The 25,370-nt window shown below is 38.2% G+C and overlaps 2 non-coding genes and 1 pseudogene across 2 annotated transcripts; 1 reads left to right on the top strand and 2 right to left on the bottom strand.

Moving 5' to 3' along the window:
* Positions 1-1,245: 1,245 nt before the first annotated feature.
* On the bottom strand, positions 1,246-1,353 carry LOC112762020 (small nucleolar RNA R71). The gene has a single exon (XR_003182382.1). It is a non-coding gene; the product is annotated as a small nucleolar RNA R71 (small nucleolar RNA).
* Positions 1,354-8,845: 7,492 nt separating this feature from the next.
* On the top strand, positions 8,846-8,952 carry LOC112761461 (small nucleolar RNA R71). Its single transcript, XR_003181856.1, has one exon. It is a non-coding gene; the product is annotated as a small nucleolar RNA R71 (small nucleolar RNA).
* A 6,039-nt stretch (positions 8,953-14,991) lies between these two features.
* On the bottom strand, positions 14,992-23,374 carry LOC112757309 (trafficking protein particle complex II-specific subunit 120 homolog; annotated as a pseudogene).
* Positions 23,375-25,370: the final 1,996 nt, after the last annotated feature.

Below are 25,370 nucleotides of genomic sequence, written 5' to 3'. Positions count from 1 at the left end.
ATGACACTAGAGGGAAGATTTTGTTTTTAATTCAAATTTTTTTCAATTCTTCATAATTTTTCAAAATCAAATCTTTTTCAAATCTTATCTTTTCAAACATATCTCTTCAAAATCAATTTCTTTCCATTTTTTTTATTTTCGAAAAATCCTTGCTACTATTAATGATTTACTTCAAAATTTTCAAGTTGTTACTTGCCTATTAAGAAAGGATCAAATTTTAAATTTTAGAATCATATCTTTTAATTTCTTGCTTAGTCAAGTAATCAACTTTAATTTTAAAAACTTTCTTTTTCTAAATTGATTTTCAATCATATCTTCTCAATCATATCTTGTCAACCACATCTCTTTCAAAATTAATTTTCAATCATATCTTTTTAATTTCTAATTTCAAAATCTTTTCAAAAATCACTTGATTTCTTTCCTAATCTTAATTTTCGAAAATCTCAATCAATTGTTCAAATTTCTTTTAATTATTTCAAAATCTTTTTAATTTATTTTCAAAAATTCTTTCTCTCTTTTTACATCCTTCTATTTAAGGGACTAACATTCCTCCTCAAGGTGCAATTTGAACTCTATCCCTCTTGATAAGTTCGAATTCTCTTCTATCTACCTCCTCCTTCTATTCTTCTTTTCCTCTGACACCTCAAGGAATCTCTATACTGTAACATAGAGGATTCCCTACTTTCCTGTTCTCTTCTCTTTCATATAAGCAGGAACAAAGATAAAGACATACTTGTTCAAGCTGATCCTGAACCTGAAAGGACCTTGAAGAGAAAGCTAAGAGAAGCTAAAGCACAATTCTCTCTAGAGGGCCTAATAGAGCTTTTCAAAGAAGAAGAAATAATGGCAGCTGAAAACAACAATGCCAACAATGCAAGGAAGGTGCTTGGTGACTTTACTGCACCTACTCCCGACTTCTATGGGAGAAGCATCTCAATCCCTGCCATTGGAGGAAACAACTTTGAGCTTAAGCCTCAATTAGTTTCTCTAATGCAACAGAATTGCAAATTTCATGGACTTCCATTAGAAGATCCTCATCAGTTCTTAGCTGAATTCATGCAAATCTGTGACACTGTTAAGACCAATAGGGGTGACCCCGAGGTCTACAAACTTATGCTTTTTTCTTTTGCTGTAAGAGACAAAGCTAGGACATGGTTGGATTCACAACCTAAAGAAAGCCTAAACTCTTGGAAAAAGCTAGTCAATGCCTTCTTGGCAAAGTTCTTTCCACCTCAAAAATTGAGCAAGCTTAAAGTGGAAGTCCAAACCTTCAGACAGAAGGAAGGAGAATCCCTCTATGAAGCATGGGAAAAATACAAGCAATTGATCAGAAGATGTCCTTCTGACATGCTTTCTGAATGGAGCATCATAGGTATCTTCTATGATGGTCTGTCTGAACTATCCAAGATGTCATTGGATAGCTCTGCTGGAGGATCTCTTCATCTGAAGAAGACGCCTGCAGAAGCTCAGGAACTCATTGAAATGGTTGCAAATAACCAATTCATGTACACTTCTGAAAGGAATCCTATGAATAATGGGACAACTTAGAAGAAGGGAGTTCTTGAGATTGATACTCTGAATGCCATACTGGCTCAGAATAAAATATTGACTCAGCAAGTCAATATGATTTCTCAGAGTTTGTCTGGAATGCAAGCTGCATCAGTCAGTACTAAGAAAGCTTCCTCTGAAGAAGAAGCTTATGATCCTGAGAACCCAGCATTGGAAGAGGTGAATTACATGGGAGAACCCTATGGAAACACCTATAATCCTTCATGGAGAAATCATCCAAATCTCTCATGGAAGGATCAACAGAGACCTCAACAAGGTTTCAACAAAAATAATGGTGGAAGAAACAAGTTTAGAAATAGCAAGCCTTTTCCATCATCTTCTCAGCAACAGATAGAGAATTCTAAGCAAAGCCACTCTGACTTAGCAACCATTGTCTCTGATCTAATCAAAACTACTCAAAGTTTCATGACTGAAACAAGGTCCTCCATTAGAAATTTGGAGGCACAAGTGGGTCAGCTGAGTAAGAAAATTACTGAACTCCCTCCTAGTGCTCTCCCAAGCAATACAGAAGAGAATCCAAAGAGAGAGTGCAAGGCCATAAACACGTCTCACATGGCCGAACCTGGAGAGGAGGAAGAGGCAGTAATCTTCACTAAGGAAGACCTCAATGGACGTCCACTGACCTCCATGGAGTTCCCTGATGAGGAACCATGGGAATTTGAGGCTCACACTGAGACTATAGAGATTCCATTGAATTTACTTTTGCTATTCATGAGCTCTGATGAGTATTCTTCCTCTGAAGAGGATGAAGATGTTACTGAAGAGCAAGTTGCTAAGTACCTTGGAGCAATCATGAAGCTAAATGCCAGGTTGTTTGGTAATGAGACTTGGGAGGATGAACCTCCATTGCTCATCAAAGAACTGGATGACTTGACTAGGCAGAGATTACCTCTGAAGAGACAAGACCCTGGAAAATTCTTAATCCCTTGTACCATAGGCATCATGACCTTCGAGAAGGCTCTGTATGACCTGGGGTCAAGCATAAACCTCATGCCTCTCTCTGTAATGGAGAAGCTAGGGATCATAGAGGTACAAGCTGCAAGAATCTCACTAGAGATGGCAGACAATTCAAAGAAATAGGCTTATGGACTTGTAGAGGATGTATCGGTAAAGGTTGAAGATCATTACATCCCTACTGATTTCATAATCCTAGAGACTGGAAAGTGTATGGATGAATCCATCATCCTTGGCAGACCCTTCCTAGCCACAACAAAAGCTGTGATTGATGTTGACAGATGAGAATTGATCATTCAAGTGAATGGAGACTCCCTTGTGTTTAAAGCTCAAGGATATCCCTCTGTCACCATGGAGAGGAGGCATGAAGAGCTTCTCTCAATACAGAGTCAAACAGAGCCCCCACAGTCAAACTTTAAGTTTGGTGTTGGGAGGCCATAACCAAACTTTAAGTTTGGTGTTGAACCCCCACATTCAAACTCTAAGTTTGGTGTTGGGAGGTTCCAACATTGCGCTAAACATCTGTGAGGCTCCATGAGAGCCACTATCAAGCTATTGACATTAAAGAAGCGCTTGTTGAGAGGCAACCCAATCTTTAACTATCTATATTAAATTTCTATTTTCTTTTGTTATTTTATGTTTTCTATAGGTTGATGATCATGTGAAGTCACAAAAATAATTGAAAAAGCAAAAACAGAAGGAAAAATAGAATGAAAAACAGAACACCCTGGAGGAGAAACTTACTGGCATTTAAACGCCAGTAAGGGTAGCAGAATGGGCGTTAAACGCCCAGTCTGGCACCATTCTGGGCGTTTAACGCCAGAAATGGGCAAGAAGCTGGCGTTAAATGCCAAAAATGGGCAGCAGTCTGGCGTTTAACGCTAGGATTGGCAGCAAGGGGCATTTTGCACGCCACATGGTGCAGGGATGAGAAATCCTTGACACCTCAGGATCTGTGGACCCCACAGAATCCCCACCTATCCCACCTCTCTCTCTCTTCTTCACCCATTCACCAATCACCTCAATACCTCTTCCCCAAAAACCCCTCACCTATCAAATCCCACCATTCTCTTCACCACTCGCATCCATCCTTCATAAAACCCCACCTACCTCACTATTCAAATACAAACCACTTTCCCACCTAAACCTACCCATAATGGCCGAACCATACCCCCTTCTCCACTCCTATATAACCCATCTGCACTCCTTCATTTTCACACAACATACACACTACCTATTTCTTCTTCTTCTACTATCTTCTTTCTTCTTTTGCTCGAGGACGAGCAACCTTCTAAGTTTTGTGTGGTAAAAGCTAAAGCTTTTTTGTTTTTCCATAACCATTAATGGCACCAAAGGCCGGAGAAACCTCTAGAAAGAGGAAAGGGAAGGTAAAAGCTTCCACCTTCGAGTCATGGGAGATGCAGAGATTCCTCTCAAGGGTGCATCAAGACCACTTCTATGAAGTTGTGGCCAAGAAGAAGGTGATCCCCGAGGTCCCTTTTAAGCTCAAAAAGGGCGAATATCCGGAGATCCGACATGAGATCCGAAGAAGAGGTTGGGAAGTTCTCACCAACCCCATTCAACAAGTTGGAATCTTAATGGTTCAAGAGTTCTATGCCAATGCATGGATCACTAAGAACCATGATCAAAGTGTGAACCCGGACCCCAAGAATTGGCTTACAATGGTCCGAGGGAAATACTTAGACTTTAGTCCGGAAAATATAAGGTTGGCATTCAATTTGCCTATAATGCACACCCATACACTAGAAGGGTCAACTTTGATCAAAGGTTGGACCAAGTCCTTATGGACATCTGTGAAGAGGGCGCTCAATGGAAGAGAGATTCAAGAGGGAAGCCGGTTCAACTAAGAAGGCATGACCTCAAGCCCGTGGCTAGGGGATGGTTGGAGTTCATCCAACGCTCAATCATTCCTACTAGCAACCGATCTGAAGTTACTATAGACCGGGATATCATGATTCATAGCATCATGATTAGAGAGGAAGTAGAAGTTCATGAGGTTATATCCCAAGAACTCTACAAGGTGGCAGACAAGTCCTCTATTGTGGCAAGGTTAGCCTTCCCTTATCTCATTTGTCACCTCTGCAATTCAGCTGGAATTGACATAGAAGAAGACATCCTCATTGATGAGGACAAGCCCATCACTAAGAAAAGGATGGAACAAACAAGAGATTTCCACTCATGGACAAGAGCATGAGGAAACTCCTCATTATGAAATCCCTGAGATGCCTCAAGGGATGCATTTTCCTCCACAAAACTATTGGGAGCAAATCAACACCTCCCTAGGAGAATTAAGTTCCAACATGGGACAACTAAGGGTGGAACACCAAGATCATTCCATCCTCCTCCATGAAATTAAAGAAGACCAAAGAACCATGAGAGAGGAACAACAAAGGCAAGGAAGAGACATTGAGGAGCTCAAGCACTCCATAAGATCTTCAAGAGGAAGAACAAGCTGCCATCACTAAGGTGGGCCCGTTCTTTAATTTCCTTGTTCTTTATTTTTTGTTTTTCAAAAATTGTGCTTTATGTTTGTGTCTTTACTACATGATCACTAGTGTTTAAGTGTCTATGCCTTAAAGCTATGAAAATGAATCCATCACCTTTCTTAAAATGAAAAATGTTTTTAATTGAAAAAGAAAAAGAAGTGCATGAATTTCAAATTTTAAAACAGTTTAATTATTTTGATGTGGTGGCAATACTATTATTTTTCTGAATGAATGCTTGAACAGTGCATATTTTTTAATTTGATTGTTTATGAATGTTAAAATTGTTGGCTCTTGAAAGAATGATGGAAAAGGAAAAATGTTATCTGATGATCTGAAGAATCATAAAATTGATTCTTGAAGCAAGAAAAAGCAGTGAAAAGCTTGCAGAAAAAAAAGGATATATGCGAAAAAAAAAAGAGAGAAAAGAAAAAAAGAAAGAAAAAAGAAAAACAAGCAGAAAAAGCCAATACCCCTTTAAACCAAAAGGCAAGAGTGATAAGAAGGATCCAAGGCTTTGAGCATCAGTGGATAGGAGGGCCCACAGGAATAAAATCCTGCCTAAGCAGCTAAACCAAGCTGTCCCTAACCATGTGCTTGTGGCGTGAAGGTGTCAAGTAAAAACTTGAGACTGAGCGGTTAAAGTCGTGGTCCAAAAGCAAAAAGAGTGTGCTTAAGAGCTCTAGACACCTCTAATTGGGGACTCTAGCAAAGCTGAGTCACAATCTGAAAAGGTTCATCCAGTTATGTGTCTGTGGCATTTATGTATCCAGTAGTAATACTGGAAAACAAAATGCTTAGGGTCACGGCCAAGACTCATAAAGTAGCTGTGTTCAAGAATCAACATACTTAACTAGGAGAATCAATAACACTATCTGGATTCTGAGTTCCTATAGAAGCCAATCATTCTGAACTTCAAAGGATAAAGTGAGATGCCGAAACTGTTCAGAGGCAAAAAGCTAAAAGCCCCGCTCATCTAATTAATACTGATCTTCATAGATGTTTTTGGAATTCTTGTATATTCTCTTCTTTTTATCCTATTTGATTTTCATTTGCTTGGGGACAAGCAACAATTTAAGTTTGGTGTTGTGATGAGCGGATAATTTATACGCATTTTGGCATTGTTTTTAGTATGTTTTTAGTATATTTTAATTAGTTTTTATTATATTTTTATTAGTTTTTAATAAAAATCACTCTTATGGACTTTACTATGAGTTTGTGTATTTTTCTATGATTTCAGGTATTTTCTGGCTGAAATTGAGGGACCTGAGCAAAAATCTGATTCAGAGGCTAAAAAAGGACTGCAGATGCTGTTGGATTCTGACCTTCCTGCATTCGAAGTGGATTTTCTGGAGCTACAGAAGCCCAATTGGCGCGCTCTCAATTGCGTTGGAAAGTAGACATCCTGGGCTTTCCGACAATATATAATTGTCCATACTTTGCCCGAAATTTTATGGCCCAAACAGGCGTTCCAAGTCAGCTCAAGAATTCTGGCGTTTAACGCCGGAACTGGCACAAAAGCTGGAGTTAAACGCCCAAACTGGCACAAAAGCTGGCATTTAACTCCAAGAAAAGTCTCTACACATGGAAGCTTCAATGCTCAGCCCAAGCACACACCAAGTGGGCCTGGAAGAAGATTTCTGCATTAATTACTTATTTCTGTAAAACCTAGGCTACTAGTTCTCTATAAATAGGACCTTATACTATTGTATTTTCATCTTTGGACATTTAGTCCCTAGACCTTGGAGGCTAGCCATTCGGTCATGCTTACACCATTATCACTTTTGTATTTTCAACGGTGGAGTTTCTACACACCATACATTAAGGTGTGGAGCTCTGCTGTTCTTCATGAATTAATACAAGTACTATTGTTTTTCTATTCAACTCAAGTCTATTTCTTCTCCAAGATATTCATTCGCACCCAAGAACATGATGAATGTGATGATTATGTGACACTCATCACCATTCTCACCCATGAACGCGTGACTGACAACCACTTCTGTTCTACATGCAAACAAGCTTGAATGTGTATCTCTTGGGTTTCTAATCTAAGATTAGAACCTTCGTGGTATAGGCTAGAATTATTGGCGGTCATTCTTGAGATCCGGAAAGTCTAAACCTTGTATGTGGTATTCCGAGTAGGATCTGGGAAGGGATGACTGAGACGAGCTTCAAACTCGCGATTGTTGGGCGTGTGACAGACGCAAAAGGATCAATGGATCCTTTTCCAACATGATCAAGAACCGACAGATGATTAGCCATGCGGTGACAGCGCATTTGGAACATTTTCACTGAGAGGACGGGAAGTAGCCATTGACAACGGTGATGTCCAATATAAAGCTTGCCATGGAAAGGAGTATGAATGATTGGAAGAAGGCAATAGGAAAGCAGAGGTTCAGGAGGAACAAAGCATCTTCATACGCTTATCTAAAATTCCAACCAAAGAATTACATAAGTATCTCTATCTTTATTTTATGTTTTATTTATCTTTTAATTATCAATTCTCCATCACCATCTGAATTCGCCTGACTGAGATTTACAAGGTGACCATAGCTTGCTTCAAGCCGACAGACTCCGTGGGATCGACCCTTACTCACGTAAGGTTTATTACTTGGACGACCCAGCGCACTTGTTGTTTAGTTGTGCGGAATTGTGACAAAGTGTGATTCACGTTTGAGAGCTCCAAGTCCTTTGGCGCCATTGTTGATGATCACAATTTCGTGCACCATATGTTCACATGAAGGGATATAAACATGTCGAGGAACTTTGAGTATATTCTCTTTTCTACACCACCCTTGAGTCTTTGGGGAAAGGGTGCATAGAGGTTCAGAATCTCCTTCTGTGTAGTTTTGGTTCCTTGGTGACCCTCTTCTTGTTTTTCTACTGAGGTATCTCCAGGTTGTTCTAATGGTTTGTTCAGCTCTTCCTCAGTCCCCTTATCACTTATAGTGACCATCTTGCAATCTTCCCATCTTACTTTCTTTGCTTCACCTCTCGGGTGTTTCTCTGTGTCACTTGGGAAGCTATCAGTAGGTTTGGGAATCTTCTCAGAGAGGTATCCCACTTGAAATTCCAGCCTCTTGATGGTGTCTCCCTAGTTCTTGATATTGGCTCGCACCTCCTCCTTGAACACCTTGTTATCTTGAATTTCCTTACATATGCCTTCAAGTAGATTCTCAATCCTTGAGAGTCTATCTTCGGATGATGGTGAATTGAGATTGGAGGGATGAGAAGGGATATTTTGGTTTTGGTATGGATGTTGAGAGGTGCTGTTAGGTGGGTGCTGATATGATCTCTGTGTGGAATGTTGGTGAGCTGCATTGTTGTTGGGGTTGTGGCATCTCTGATCTTGGCCTTGATCTTGTTTATTTCCCCACCCAAAGTTTAGGTGGTTCTTCCAACCAGGATTATAAGTTTTGGAGTATGGATCATGGGTCTGCCTAGGTGAATTTTCAATGTAGTTGGCTTGTTCCTGATCATCCTCTGCTTCTTCATTCACTCCTTCTTGAGCTGCTACTGAGGTGGTGATTGCTGCTATTTGGTTCCTCTCCATCTTCTTGGTAAGGTCAGCCAACTGCTTGGTGATCATCTTGTTTTGAGCCAGCAATGCATCCACGTTGTTTAGCTCCATCACTCCTCTAGTGTTACTTCTTTCAGAGGCATAGAAGTAGTCATTCTCTGCTGCAGTCTCAATGACATCTATGGCTTCTTCAATGGTCTTCTTCTTATTCAGAGATCCCCCAGATGAGTGGTCCACTGCCTTCTTTAATTCGTAAGAAAGACCTTCATAGAAGATGTGTAACTGCACCCATTCATTGAACATATCTGGCGGACACCTTCTTGTCAAGTCCTTAAACCTCTCTCATGCTTCATATAGAGTTTCACCATCTTGTTGCCTGAAGGTTTGTACCTCAGCTCTCAACCTGTTGATCCTTTGAGGAGGATAGAATCTCGCCAAGAATTTGTTCACCACATATTCCCAGGTTGTTAAACTCTCCTTCGAGAAGGATTCCAGCCATTTAGATGCTTTGTCCTTGAGTGAGAAGGGAAACAGAAGCAGTCTATAAGTGTCAGGATGAACACCATTAGACTTCACAGTATACATATCCTCAGGAAGGTGGTTAGATGTTGATTGGGATCTTCTTGGACACTTCCTCCAAATGAACAGTTGTTCTGAACGAGGGTGATGAGCTGTGGCTTTAGTTCAAAGTTATTGGCATGTATGGTTGGCTTTTGGATGCTACTTCCATAGTTTCCTGGGTTTGGATTTATGTAAGATCCCAGAACTCTTCTCTCTTGCCCAGCATGATGCACTGGACCTTCTCTGCCATGGTTGTGAGCTTCTTCTTCATGATGATTCTCCATATTCTCATCCATGTCTGGTTCAAAGTACTCTTCCTCTTCCTCAGCACCAATAACTCTCTTTCCTCTTGCTTCCCTCCTTAATCTAAGGAAGGTCCTCTCAGGTTCAAAATCAAAGGAAGTTGAAGCCCCGCTTCTTCTACCTGTCATACAACCAACAAGGCCAAAGCAAAAGGGGGATAGAGAGTATTCTTGTAAAAAAAATGCTGTTAGTGTGAGTGATGCAATATATCAAACAGTTAGTGGGTTAGTGAACTGAATTGTGACAATTAAGAGAATATCTCAAACGGGTAAGGGTTAAAGGGAAGAAAATAACTGAAACTGAAAGTAAATTACTCAAACAGAAATTAAATCAACAAAAGAAAGAAAAAGTGCTCAATCTAGTTATCCACCAATTTAATCATTGTTGATACAAAATTAATCCCCGGCAACGGCACCATAAACTTGATGCACGGAAACTTGTCTCTCAACAGATTTCCCTCGGCAAGTATACCGAATTGTCGTCAAGTAAAAACTCACAATAGAGTGAGGTCGAATCCCACAGGGATTGATTGGTCAAGCAATTTTAATTGGAGGAATGTTCTAGTTGAGCTAAGCAGAATTTGATTTGAGAATTGCAGGAAATTAAATGGCGGGAAAGTAAATGGCAGAAAATGTAATTACTGGAAATAAAGAACTGAATGTAAATGACGGAAAGTAAATTGCAGAATCTTAAATGGGGAATGGGGAAGATGAGCATAAAAGTAAATGGCAGAAAGTAAAGAGAATGGGTAAGATCAGAAATGGGGAGTTCATTGGGCTCAGGAGATGTTATATTCTCCGGATCAAGTTCATTTTCATCTCTTCCTCAATCAATGCATTCATTGATCTCCTTGGCAATCTTAAGTGATTGAATTCCAATTCCTTGGTAATTCAATCTCTCAAATCTTGATCAATATCCAATTCCTTGGTCTAATTGCTCATGAGAAGAGATGAAGTATGGTCACTGATTATACCACATGTATTTCCAAATCAAAGTATTGGGAGAATTATATGTCACTATATCCGTCCAAACCCCAATTTGGTCCAACATGAGAAAGCATTTCTAGCATGATCTCTTCATTCCTCTTCCAAGGTTACGAAGAGATCCAAGTATGAATAGCTTCTTTTCCAAGACAACTACCCAATTGGATGAAGATTGAAAGCTTTCTAGTAAAATCAAGAGAAAAGAAAGAAGAAGAATAATAAAAACTATTATTGATCCATCAAATTACAACAGAGCTCCCTAACCCAATGAAAGGGGTTTAGTTGTTCATAGCTTTGGGAATGAAAAACAAAGATGGGAAATACATTCTAAAAGTAACACTAGAAGTTGCAGAGAACGTAAAATTATACAGAGAGTAGTTCTCCTAATGCCAAAAGCTCCCTTTCTAGTTCAAAACTACTCCTATATATACTACTCTTCTGATCTTCTAGTTGGCACTTCAAGTCTTGGATATGGGCCTTTGGATCTTTGAGTTGAAGCAGTTATCATCTTCAGTGGGCTTAGCTTTGCTTGCAGAAAAAGTGTGAGTTAGGCATGGACATTAGTTAGGACGTTAGTGGTGTTAACGTTAAGTGAAAATGTGGGTTCGAGAACGTTAGTGACGATCACCTTTTTCACTAACGTTCCTAACCCAAAATGGTCCACGTTAACTTTAACGTTAGTGGCACTAATGTGACCACTAACGTTGCCTCTTGGTCCTTCGCAAACGTTATTGGTATTCACCTTTTCCAATAACGTTTGCTTGTTGCCCTTCCTCCCTACGTTAGAGTCCACGTTAGTGTAGCTAACGTGACCCTTAACGTGGGCATGCCTCAGCTTCGAGAGCGTTAGTGACACTTACCTTTGTCACTAACGCTCCAAACGCCCCTTCCCACATTAGTGCCTCACGTTAATTGTATTAACGTGACCACTAATGTGGTGGTGATTGCCATCTCCAACGTTAGTGACAAAGGTGAGTGTCACTAACGTTGGCTCATCATTTCTTTCCTCCATGTTAATGTAATTAACGTAGCAACTAACGTGGCTAATAGTGGCTTGGTCCAACGTTAGTGACAAAGGTGAGTGTCACTAACGTTGGCTCTTTCTTGCTCCTCCCACGTTAGAGTTCACGTTAATGTAGTTAATGTGACTCTTAACGTGACCAATTGTACCTTTTGGAATGTTAGTGGAATTCACTTTTACCACTAACGTTGGGGGCTTTCTTTTTCCTCCACATTAGCTTCCACATTAATGTAGTTAACGTGGACACTAACGTGGGCTATGATGGCTCACGAAGGCGTTATTTGTGTTCACTTTTCTTATTAACGTTGCAAGCTAGCCTCCATTCCACGTTAATGGTCACGTTAGTTAGACTAACGTGGCTATTAACATGGCATCTTCCTTGCTTCCTTTGTCCTGAAATCAAGTAAGTAAAGTGCATCAAAGCTAGGTTCTAACTCATGAGATCATGCATCATCCATTTTATCATTCAATTCATGCATAATTCTCATAAAATCATGTAAAATTCACGATGTTTGCTTGAATCAAGATGTAAGTGATTATCTACCCAAAACTTGCTTATTAACTAAGAAAATGCATGAAACTACCCTAAAACAATAAAGAAAAGGTCAGTGAAACTGGCCAAAATGCCCTGGCATCAGTCGCCATCCAAGCCGTTCAGCATGGAGAGAGGTCTAAGACAAGGAGATCCGCTCTCTCCTTTTCTATTTGTTCTTGTTGTTGATGTCCTGCACAGGATGGTGGGTGAGGCAGTCAGGAATGGGTGTATTTCTCCACTGATGGTGGGGAGAGACGGCATAGAGTTATCGCATCTCCAATTTACAGATGACACAATCTTATTTTGCCCACAGGAAACAGAGACACTGGTGAATTACAAGAGACTGTTGCATTGTTTTGAGTGGATGTCGGGCCTGGGCATTAACTTTGATAAGTCAAGCTTGATCTCGGTTAACTGTGACCAGGACTGGGTGACGAATATGTGTGGTTTGTTGGGATGTGCAGAAGCTACTCTACCTGTCAGGTACTTAGAAATTTCTCTAGGTGCAAACCCTCAACTGGTGAAGACCTGGAAACCAATCTTAGACAATGTGGAGGATAAGCTTAGCTTATGGAAAGCGAAATCACTCAATAAAGCTGGTAAGTTGGTCCTCATAAAATCTATTCTTAATAGCTTTCTAGTGTACTACCTGAGCTTGTATAAGATGCCAAAGGCGGTTGTAGAGAAGATAATTAGGTTACAGAGAAGGTTTTTTTGGAGTAAAAAGGATGGAAACAACGGTATACCACTAGTGAGATGGGATATGGTACAAGCTCCGAAAAAGTTAGGTGGTTTAGGTGTGGGGGATGCTTTAATCAGAAATGCATCGCTTCTATTCAAGTGGTGGTGGCACTTTTTTGAAGAAAGATTGTCTGTTGTGGAAGAAGATTGTATGTTCTTGCAACCATTTGTTGTCAAAACAGCCATTACCGTCAAGAGGTGGCCCTTGGAAAGACATTTGCCAGCTTAATGTTAAAGAGCAACAGGTAAGAGATATGATGATCAGTGGTTTGTCTATGGAAGTGGAGAATGGCAGACGTATTCAATTCTGGGAAGACGATTGGTTACAAAGTGGCTCTTTGAAAGATAGTTTTCCTATACTCTTCTCTGTGTCAAATTAACAAGGATCTGTCATTGGGGACTATGGATTCTGGGATGGGCTAGAGTGGGTTTGGAACTTTCAATGGAGGAGAGAATTATTCCAATGGGAGCTGGAGCTACTCAATCAACTTCATGAGTGGCTGCGGTTGGCTAGACTACCATCTGATAGAGAGGATACAGTTATATGAAAATTTGACAGAACATGTGTTTTTTCTACTAACTCTTTTGTGCAGATGATACAGAAGGAGACTCTCTCGGAGGATATCACAAGCTATAGTTTCACCAATACCATATGGAGAGGATTGGTTCCTCCAAGAGTTGAAATGTTTGCTTGGTTTGTCTTAGTAGGCAGAGTCAACACTAAAGAGAGACTCAATAGACTAGGAATTATACATGATGGTGATAATATTTGTGTTCTGTGCAAAAAAGAAATAGAATTTGTGCATCGTCTGTTTCTTGGCTGTGAGTTTACATGGCAGGTGTGGTGTGCTTGGCTGACGAGAGCTGATAGAACTTGGGCTATTCTGGGAACTATCAAAGAGCTGTTTGAGAGCTGGATTGAAGCGTCTGGTCGTAACTCGCAGCAAAATAAGTGGCTGATAGGGTTCTTTGTGGTGATCTAGAATATCTGGCTGGAACGGAATAGCAAAGTTTTCCGGAGCTGCGAGACAGGTGTTGATGAAATCAAAAAGAGGTCGTTTTTGAGCTATAGAGAATGGTGTGGTGTTGATCCGTTCGGTTGTTAATGGCAATGTCGGAGATGACAACGGATTAAACCCTGCTGTATGGTGTTTATTGTCCTGTTTATTATTGTTTATTTTTCACATGCTCCACTTTAATGTGTTGAGTTCTCTTTTTTCAAAAAAAAAAGAGAGGAAGAAAAAGAGAGAGAAGTTTGGATAGATATATAGGAATAGATATAGGATGAAAATATATAAAAGATTAAGTAACAAAAAAATATATCTGTACACACAGAAAATTTTGTTAGAAAATATTAGAAAATTTTTAATTGATCCTATTTTGTTAGAAAATGTTAGATATACCGATTTTATTTTGGTTGTATTTAAAGTCACCAAATGACAAAAGTTGATTTGTTTTCACATTTTTATATTTTATGTTTTTTCTCCAAGAAAGAAAGAGTCTATTTCACATGCTACTATTAGAGATTCTCCTAATTAATATGGTCCAATCTTAAATTTGTGGTAGCTTTTGCAATTCGCAAGTTATAATGAAAAAGTAAATAATTAATTCTTCAACTAAAACAACAATGAAAGCAACTTACATCCTAATTTGTCATATTCAAAATCAAAACCTTAGATACTTGTACCATTACAGAATTTAAAAAAAGTTAATTAAAGAATTTAGTTAATAAATATCTTAAAAATTTTAATTTTTTTATATTTTTAATACATTTTGAACATATTAATGTATTAAAAATATAAAAAGGTTATTATTTTATGAGGAGAGCATTGCAGTCTAAATGTTAATTTTAAATAAGAGTGTTTGCAAGGTTATGACAATATAAAGACACGCAGTTCAGATCGTGTGTACAAGGTTTTAAATTCAAACTATATTATCATCAATATATAAAGAGTTGAAAGTTGAAACAATTTTCCAAAGACATATTGAGTATTGACCAACATAGCCCAAGTATTTTCCGGTTTTTATTTTCGAAAAACGAACAATAATTAAGTAGGCCCACGAATTATGATGTAGTGGCAATATTTAGCATATGCAACAGGTTTCATGGAAGTCCAATACTCTGAAACAATAAACTCTAACAAGACTTAGGATTATTGGATTAGCCGTTGTCTCCCAACCAGAAAACTTATCTATACAAGAATGCATGACCCGCAACTGAAGCTTGGATGAGATCATAGATTTGACTGCCTTTTAAAGAGCTGCACCAAGTTCAAATTCAAGCTAAGATTGAGATGAGATTTAATAACCTTTAGTGTGTGAATTGTGTATTTATTAATAAATTTGAGCATGTTGGCAACTATCGCATCACAGCACAATCGAATTTGACATGATTTACAGTTGAAACCTCAATGTCTTCAGTTGGATTCTTAATTTAGAGAGCACAGCTCCAAGAAATATCAATCAGAACCGCCCAGGGGGCATCATATGAAAAACTCATACAAATGATAACACCCTAAATCTACAAATATAAGCTCATGAAGTTCACATCGTATTTATAGACAAAAAATGTCAAGCAGTTTCGTGAACACGAACGTGATACAGTAGTCTCCGGCAGAAAATTGGCTCGGATGGTGAAGTGGCCTTCGCACGAGCACATAGAATGTCGCTTGGATTATGAATCACTGCTGCGGCTAATAGCGTGTACTCTCCCGGGACAAGAAAATGCAAGCAAAAAAAATGTTTGACTTGTTGAAGCGGGGGAATTTCCCCACTGATGTCACTTAGAACACCTGAAAAACATTTATTATAGCAAAAACATAATACAGTGTTAGAAAAGTTTACAAATGCATGCCAATGGCCGAAAGTGGAAAGCAATTATTATGGATGTTACCTGTCCATAAAACAGTTGCTTTGGTTTCATCGACACAATTCTCCCCAGCTACATCTCTGCATGTAATATTGAAATTGATTTTGATCATATCCTTTGTGTTATTACGAACTAGAACCTCCATTGGCTTCATTTCATGTGCAATCACTGAACCTTTGGAAGCAGAAGATTCGCCGATATTAGATTCTTTATCAGGATCAGGTTTTTCTGATTCAACATCATGTCTAGTGAGCCAGAACATGAAAGTCAGTGGATCAGGCATCAAGACATCCATGATTGATGTCTGCAATGCTGTCTGGATCGCGTCCTTGATATTCAACTAGCCAGAGCTATTGCATCCCGAATGCCACCGAACCTTGATCCTGGAGATAAGGTTCTTGATACAAGCATTAAGCTCGGCTTCTTTTGAGAGAAGGGTGTGCTTCTGCCAGCTGCCTGATTGTCCCTCATGAAAAAAGAATCATCAAGAACAGGTAATTTGAAATGCTTGAGTGGCACTAAAACCCTTGCCGAGCAATCCCTATTGATTCTTGTCTTAGGATTGCTGTGTTCAACAACATCCTAATCAGCAGAATGATTTCCCTCTTTGCCAGATTTGTCTAGTTTGATGGAGACATTGATTTCAAACTCTATGTCAGTTGGATTAGATAACTCGAGTTTAAGAAATCTCAGTCCCCAACTTCTTTTGGAAGGATTTATCTTCACCAATCTCTTCATGTTTGTTGTGGAGTCAAAATGTCCTGTGAAATATAGATCATCAACCTTGGGAAGATTTTCACCAACATGGGCAAGAAATTCCATTGAAAGAAGCTGAGCCTTTACGAAAGACAAATCCTGCAAAACACAAATCTATAGAGGAACAACAAGGTGTTTGCCAGGGGGCACAGTAGATGCATTTGCTGGAGTATCTCCAGTGGTTTGAAGTGGTCCTGAAACAAAAATGGAAAGAGAATTATTACCATTCGCCTATAAAGAATGCCAAACTGCCACATGCTGGAAGATCCATAGTGTAACACCCTAATTAGCCTAAGCTTTACCTCGCGTCATAAAGCAAAGGTTAATCAGAGATTATGACATTTCTAAACTCATACATAATATATATATAGAAAGAATAGTATAATCGAGAAGCCCGATGAAGGATATAGCTCAAAAATAGGATTTCAAAAACACAAAACGTACTAGCAAAGCTACTAACTTAAAGCACAAGAAACAGATGGGATACAACAAAAGATAAGTATATAATATCATAAGAAACTAGCCACGGCTCGCGGAGTTTAATCCGGCTAGCCATATATAGACCAAAAAGGATCAGACAGTAAAAATGGATTATACAATTTTGTTCTCTAAAATACAAGCCTCTAGGCAAAACCAAAATACAAGAGTGAGAGACATACATAAACTAAACCAAAAGACTCAAAAAGATGTCTGGATCCTCCGCTCCTGTCACCAACCAGACATCTCACCTAGGTGGGTTGCGACCTGCATCTGAAAAATACAACAGAAATATGGTATGAGAACCGGAGGTTCTCAGTATGGTAACAGTGCCCAATGATGTAGGATATAAGACCCCGGGACGCCAAAGACAATCCTAGACTTCATATCCATCACAAGATTAGATCTTAAAGCACACTAAAGCAAATAAGCATAATTATACAAACCTTAACACAATTAAATTGGGTAATCTATCTTAGGAGATTTCTATTCTAACCAAACAGCGCTGCCCTACAGCCTTCACCAACCAATCCTCCATGCGATCCTATCGCCACAGCCTTCCGAACCTCCTCAATCCCAGTAGAAAACACAGATAATATACAATGCAAGTAAAACACAAGTAGAAGCATATAAGGCAAATAATTCAAATAGCAAATAGGCATGTTATACAAATAGGCAAGCCAATTCAAGTAGTCAAAGCATACAAACAGATAGAAAATGCATATGATGAATGCCTGTCCTACTGGCTGTGATATCATATTGTCGGTTCAACTGCCAACCCGACACATCTCCATGGAGACCTCGCCCTTCGGAATCCTCATGTGGGAACCCCCGAGATATAGTGCTCGGATCACTGTCCAGGTACTTGCACCTGCACGCCCTATAGATCCGAAGGGATGCGAACGGGATACTCTTGCCACAGACCTCACATCTCAACGCCAGCGGGATGAACCACCGCCCTTACACCGCCACTGCTACCTCGACAGGCGAGATCCAACCACCGTCCCTCCCGAGCGCATAGCGTCTCATAATCTCAATATAAAATAATAGTACAGTGGTTTTTCAGAAAACATTTTCAATACATCAGTGATTCCTCATCACACATTCGAGTCCTCGACTCATCTCAACCACCACCAATTCACATTTCCAATTATGAACTCAATGGTCCCTCAGTGCACATCTCATACATCAACATTTATCACATACCATCACACCATCCTCAGCATGCCAGAAACCTAGGCCTCCGTTTTCTAAGTTTTCCGAATAATATCATCTAAAGCCATTAAATTCTTTCCCAATGTTCTAAATATCCAAAACTAGGCCCAAGAGTCCAAAATTGGTATTAGAGAAGCTTGCAACCTTGTTGGGAATGTAGAATAGTTGAAAAAAAAAGTAAAATTTGAGAAACAGGACGTGTGCGTCCGCACGTCCTGGAGAGTTTTAAAATGTGTGCATACGCATAGGAGTGTACGTATGCACAGGTACCAAAATTTACAATGCCTGTTCACTCGCATAACCTGTGCTAGCGCTCCCAACAGACTGGCTTCCCCAACGTGTGCATGCGCACAGGTCTGTGCGTACGCACAGGTTGCATTTTTCTCCTTAGTGTGTGCACACACAGGTCTGTGCGTGCACACAAATTGCAATTTTTGCAGATGTGTGCGTCCGCACACGGCTGTGCGTGCGCACATACCAGAAAACACAAAATTCTGCAACTCTGCAGAATTTCAGATTTTCAACACCAACTTTGAATGATCATAACTTCCTCTAAAAAATTCCAAATTTCACAAACTTTATATCGATTTAAATGGTTTTCAAAGATCTTTAATTCTAGATAAGTTTCATCGGGTTTTGAAAACCGAGGCAAAAGTTATGATCAGACAAAGTTCACCAAAAACCAACTTTACCCAATTTCAAAATTTCCATAATTTCTTGTAATACACAAACAAAACTATACCAAACCATTTCAAAACTCTATTTCTCATCAAAATCAACCCTTTGTGTCATTTTACATCAATCTTACCACATTTTCCTTCATCTTTCATCATTCACAACCTCAACATGAATATATCACATTATAATCAAACTTCTTTAACATTTTCCCAACTACACTATCAAATCATCAACATTAACATCACATATATCAACACAATCCACTTCTCAACATCACAATTCGTCCACCCTCATCAGATCATTATCAATCATCATAACCAAATTCAACAATCATCAATTTGTCATAAATCATCATATACCATCATTCAATCAACTCAACAACCATTCAAATCCAAACCTATCCTATGGGTCACTAGCCTAAGTGTCCATGAATATTATATACTACATAGAGAAAACCGAAACCATACCTTGGCCGATTCCCTATATTTACCGAAACCTCAAAATCGCACAAGTTGAGTTTTCCACCACAAGTAAGCCACCAATGTAACTCCAACAAGCTCCAAACTCACAATAATCAAACTATATATGCATAAACCATCACAAATCAACCTAAGGTTCCATTTAAATATAATGTCACAAGGATTTAATGTCTCTTACCTTTTCCAACAGATTTAATAGCCAAAATCCAATGCTAAGCAAGGACTAGAGCAAACCTAAATATCCAAAATCACAAAAAATCATTTAACCCAAAGCCCTAAAAATCCGAAATTTTGGAGAGAAGAACTGAGGGAATTTCGAGCTTTACTTACCAGTTTCTTACATGGGTTTTGTAGAGCTCTTCACAAGGAACGCGTAGCCATAAACGGTGCGGCGATCGGAGCTCTGTAGCTCAAGATATGAGCTTGAGAAGATTGAAGTGAATAGTGCTCAATCTCTTCTCCTCTCCCTCTTTCAATTCTGGTGTGTGTGTGTGTGTGTATTTGTGAAAGGGTAGGGTTCATTAAATGAACCTTATATATGTTGGGCTTGGGCCAAACTTGGGTCCGGTCCAATCTGTTAGCGTTTTTAGCCCGTTTGGCCTAACTTCGGGCCAAACCTTTAAAATTAATGCCCGGTTTTCAACTTATAATATTTTTCTAAGGTTTTTTTATGGTTTTCACTTTTTCTCGTGCAGTTCCGGGCAGACTCGAACCAGTTCAACTGTCGGTTTGCGGTTTTTTACGGTTTTTTGCAAAAAATACATTTTCTGACTCAGAAAGATCTACTAAATCTAAAAATCACTTTTAAATCCTCAAATTCTCACTCTAACTTTTTGGAGCATAATTTGGGCAATATAATCACTTAATTAACCGATTGATTAGTTGCGGTTCTTACACATAGTGAACCGTATTATATCCACATATAGGGACTGCCCATGATGGAATAATATACAAGAGAACACCGATGTAACCTAAGTAGCACATGTACTGACATGGACACTTGACCTAACATGGACAGAGACACTAACTCTTCTAATAGCAGAATACAAACACCCATTTGTATATTAAAAACTGTTCAAGATGTCTATATATTCAAAATTTACAAGCATCAAGGTGCAAATATACCACTTTGTAAGCTCTTCACATGGGACATATGATTAATACTTTCAATAAAAAAATTATGGGATATCAATACTTAATATTGGATCATGTCTGATGTGTGTCATATTCTGTTTCTGACTTTCACACACTGACGTGTAATGGACCAGCCACACACCAATAAGTTGGCATCTCTGGAGGAGAGGAAGACAAGGGGAAATTGAAAAAGAGAAAATGATAACGATTCAAATATTGAGGTCCACTAATATATCATTTCATCTTAGCATGTTCTGATGCAACTACTATAGACTGATTAGTCTCATATTTTGGATTGAAATAAAGGTACAAAGAAATGGAAGCAAACAGTATAAATTGCAAAACTAAAGCCTACATGGCTACATTGAGAATATCTATGCATATTTGACAAATATATAACTCTAAAAGGGCCATTAACACCGCCAAAAAGGAGGTAAAAGATAAATTGATGAAGAAAGCAAGAAACAATCAGAATCTGTGCTTTTAAGGTGGTACCAGCATAGTGGATCATAAGTGATGGACTGCTTCCATCTTTGATGTGCCTCACATTGCTTCTAGAGACAGCCTTCCCAGCACCAGCATCAGCATCCACTGATCCAACCTGCCAAGCTCACAAGGTCACACGAATTGTCACTTCAGCACTAGGCTTTAGAGGGAGGCAAGATTTTAAAATCTCACTAGAATATGAAATCACAGAATCTTGATTTTTTCCTGACAGGGAAATATGCGCCTGCTCAATTGCAACTGTGCCTGCATTAGCCAGACTTATCCATATATCATGATTTTCAACTTCATATAAAATGATGGCACCATCACCTCCAACAACACGTGATATTAGCAACGGAAGTGGTGGAACTACAGAAATATTTAGAACCGTTACATTCTTCAACTTTGGAGATCCACAAGATCAGAAAGGGTCAAAAAGGACAAGCCCTTGGATGGCCCCAAGAAGCAGATTGTCAACCTCTTTAAAAAAATGCTTAGTAATAACACCAAAATAATGAACAATGCACCCAAGAATTGTAACCGGCCCCACGGATGTTGGAATGCCTGATAAGGTGATCATTTTCGATGAATTTGGAAAGAGTTTTACACTAATGGAAAAGCATCTAAGTTTCCTGAATGAATAGATAGGTATATCAACCCTTAAATCAAAGCCACGTGGGTTTGCCAATTCCACCATGACCGGGATAGGCTCTCCAATAACCCAAATAAGTTCTTGCTTCTTGACATTGATTGGATCTCCTTTACTGAAGGGTGTATAAATGAATGGACCTGAAGGAGCAAAACCTGCCCACCAGTCTGATCTAGATGGATTCCATTTTACAATGTCCATTTGTATCGGGAGGAGCTAAAAAGAATGCAACCTGAAAACAATTAGTAATCACATTGTTACCCTTTGTCCATTTGTATTAAATAGTTATAATGTAAATTGTCAAACTGGAAATTAAATCTTTAACCTTATAAAATAGTAAACACCTTATAAAAGGTAAAGCAGGATCAGCACATCGTGTCCCCGGTGGCAGCCTATCTGCAGAATTTGAAAGCGCATTTGCAAGGCCATTTTGACCAGCAGGAGTTATTAGAGGATAGTAGTGTCTGAGAAGTTGGGTTGCGGCACTCCATGCAGTAAGAGGATCTCCAGCACGAACTGCAAAGAGCAGAATTTCTCTCAACACAACCATTTGGAGGGTACTCCATTAAGACTTGAATAATGAAATTGCTGATTGGTGATAAGTTTTTCCACTATCTTCATTTCCCTTCTGTGAATAATGAATGGTATGAATTATATTAAAAATGAATTATTTTATTAAGAAAAAACTCTTCAATCTATCAATGTTGTTTTGAGTCCCTAATTTTAGTCAAAGCTTTCATGCTAGACTTTTCACCTTCAATAATTTATATGATGTACTTAAAATTCAAAACAAGATGTCGGGAAGGTTCAGGTAGTGCACATGTGATGTGTAAAAGTAAGAAAATTCAAATTTCAAACCAAAATGTATCTATTCAAGGCATAAGATTATCATATATCTTTTTAAAAAAGCAAGGCCTATATGACTAGGCATTTCAATATTCAAAAGAGATATGGGGCATAGAATCAGAATCAGTTCATTTGATGCTAAATCTTTGGAAAGACTAAAAATCTCATTGGATCATGGTGGCAAGTAAGCTCAGCTAGAATTGGAAGCACACCAGAGAATCAAATAAGAGAGGGAAAGAGAATCACCTGGGAATCGTTGGGGTAGAAGGCGAAGCATCGATGCACAAGCGAAGAAGAGTATGACCTACAGGAAGCGTTGAATTGATCAATTACTAAGTTGAGATCAGGGGAGGAAGGGCAATGGCAGAGTCCGACAAGGAAGGGAGAGGATGAGGAACTGAGGATAGACTACTGCTGTCCAGTAGAGATTAGGGGGGAGGTTGCTCTTTATCAGTAAATTGGTATACAAAGAAGAACAATTTTTTAGATATATTTTTCTTTTTGGTATAAAGGGGATAAGAAAGATTAGATTAGAGTTCATGATAAATAAAGCAATTTTTTAGTGTATATGAATAATGAAATGTATTTTGATTTTAATTTTTAATGTGTATTTATATTCTAACATGTATTTTATACTAGTGGTTGATTTTAGTATATACGTAATATAATCTAATTTTGCTTATAACAAAATTCAGAGACATTTTTATCAAGATAATTCAAGTGTATTTTTAGTAATTTATTGTTATCTTAATTAATCTTACCTTTATAATTTTATTATATATAAAAATAATAATAATAAATAGAAATCATATTCTATTAATAAATTATCTTAAGTTTAATAAAGCAATAACTTTTTTCCTTGAATGCCCAAATAACAATATAAATTAAAAATTTGAATAATACGAAAATTTCTATCATTAAAATTTAGAATTAAGTCTAGCCAATAGTGAGTACTGAGTAGTAGCTACTGGAACTCACTCTCACAGTCTCACTCCCTGCTGCTTAGATGCCTGAAAAGACGAATTTGTCCTTACCTTGTTCTTCAGTGTTGCCAACTGAAATTGCAGCACGCTAACTTGTCTTCTCTTCACCATCTTGGCATCATTTTTCAGAAAAAAAAATAAAAAAAGGGGATTTGGTAACCCTTGATGGAAATGGTGGTGATGCATGGTCGGGTAGTAAAGGTTGAAGCTGTGGAGGGAGACTTGCGGTGGTTCTGATTTCTGTTCATAATACTCTGATGTCATTCATGTCTGGAGAGAGTGAAACTGTGTCGTTTCAAGCCTCTGAAACTCAAAATACAATTCAAAGGATTCTACAATCATGCTTTAAAGTAAGATCAATCCCTTCTAAACCTCCAGACCTTTTTTCATTTCATCTTTTTCCCTTTTCTTTGTTATTTAGTTAATTTGATTTGGTTTCAATTGAATGCTTGCATCATTTCTAAACTCGAATGAAACTAACAACTTTGATCAAGCTTAACACTTTGTTTTTGTTCATTTTTATTTAATCAAGCTAGATCATAGATGAAGTAAGCAATTAAATTTATGAATCTAAGAAAAAGAAAAGCTTTATAATGTATTGTTAGTTTATTAGATTTTTATGATTTTAGTATAGACCTAGTTTACTACTACAGTATAGGATTATGAGATACATTAGCTGAACTCACATAGTGGAAGAAGAATTTGTTATTGTTATAGTTGTTATGGTTTGTGGAGCAATAAATGAAAAGCATGTTTGATATGCTTTGCTTTTTACACTTTGTAGCTGGTTGAGGCTGGCGATATCCATGAGTCTGACAGCACAATCTCAGAGCTTGTCAACTTCCTTGATTCTTTATCGGATGCCGCTCTTTCATACCCAAATAATGAGCCTGCGCAGAATGATGCATTTGATGCTCTCACTGAGATCCATCAATATATATGTTCTCCTTCTCTTGCCCAGGTGAGGTTAAACTTCGGCCTTCCATTCATGTTTTGCAGTTACGATTTCTAAATTCTAAGTTAATAAAATAACATGAATAGAGAAATATGTCTATTGATACCATCTTGTTGTTAGCTAAACAAGAACCTCTTATGGGTCTAGAAAAGGGAGATTAGGGATAGTATAATTTGCCTAAAGCCTAAAGCCTTAAACATTTTAATGTTTGGATCATGTATTATTTTAAGCTTGTAGTTTAGATGTGCGCTAATTTTGTAGTAATTTTTTTTTTTGAGTGACTTTCTGGATGATTTCTTCATTTGGTGTTGTGACAGGAAGCTGTTGATGCCCATTCCTTTGAATTACCAAAGGCCGTCTCCAAGTTTTCTTATCAATTTCTAAAGAAATGTGGTCTAAGGGATATGCTTTCAATTCTTTGTAATGTGAGTTTATATGTTTTCTTAAGAGTAAATATCTACATTATTCTTTCAAAGATACAAACAACATCATATTGTTTTTGCATTTATCAGAAACATCAACTTGATCCTCTAATGTTAATTGGATACCGTCAAATTTGTGCTACAAAGACTTCCACGTCACTTCAAGAACCAACTAATGGCCTTAAGATAACATTGATGGACCAATTTGATGTATTTCTGAATGGAGAAGCAACATGAAACATGTATCTCTTCAGAAGACAAAAATGACCCTCTTGTTTCTTTATTTAATAGATTCTTCTTTTTTATATTTTAAATATCTTCTTACCTCATAGCCAGAGTAGAAGGAGGTTACTTGAGTGAAATCATGCTTTATATGTATTTACTTGTGGATTATGTGTCAGTTCTTGTCATGCTGCCTCCTTCCTAGTTAACAATAGATGATTGGCAAACCAATCTCGTTATAGAATCCGATGGTCAATAATACATAGGGTACTAGAAAGGCGGGCAAAGAAGTCTCTAAATTTATTTATTTATTAGACCCCATCTTTTACCCCTGTCAACTTTTATTCGTCTCTATTTCGCATCCTGCTAGTTCTTAACTTTTTATTTGCCATTATATTTTGTGGGGTTTCTTGGCTTTTGAAGATCACTTTATATCCCATGGGTATGGTATTTACATTAAAAAGAAAGTGTCTATTTTTCTCATGATCATATCATAGTTGACATGCAA

The sequence above is a fragment of the Arachis hypogaea genome, chromosome 16 (assembly GCF_003086295.3).
Source record: "Arachis hypogaea cultivar Tifrunner chromosome 16, arahy.Tifrunner.gnm2.J5K5, whole genome shotgun sequence".
NCBI lineage: Eukaryota > Viridiplantae > Streptophyta > Magnoliopsida > Fabales > Fabaceae > Arachis > Arachis hypogaea.
The sequence above is the reverse complement of the archived record's forward strand: the minus strand, read 5'-3'. Positions and strand labels throughout refer to the sequence as shown.